Genomic DNA, 226 nt, shown 5'->3' with positions numbered 1-226 from the left:
CCCCCATCACCGCTCTGATCCCCTTCCCCGAGTCAACGAACCCCAAGAAAATCAGCCCAGGCCCAGCTGGACAAACCCTTCGGTTCGACTCTGACCCCCCACCCCACCTCTCCATGTAAAATAAGAAAGTGATTGGTGTTCTCCACGTCTCCCTCCTCGATCCTGCTCTGCAAACCACCCGACGCTCTCCGGGAGCACCCTTGCCCGCTTGGTTTGACAGCTTTGC

This window comes from Pygoscelis adeliae, unplaced genomic scaffold (genome assembly GCF_000699105.1).
Source record: "Pygoscelis adeliae isolate BGI_AS28 unplaced genomic scaffold, ASM69910v1 Scaffold456, whole genome shotgun sequence".
In the NCBI taxonomy this organism is placed as follows: Eukaryota; Metazoa; Chordata; class Aves; order Sphenisciformes; family Spheniscidae; genus Pygoscelis; species Pygoscelis adeliae.
Note: the sequence above shows the minus strand (reverse complement) of the source record.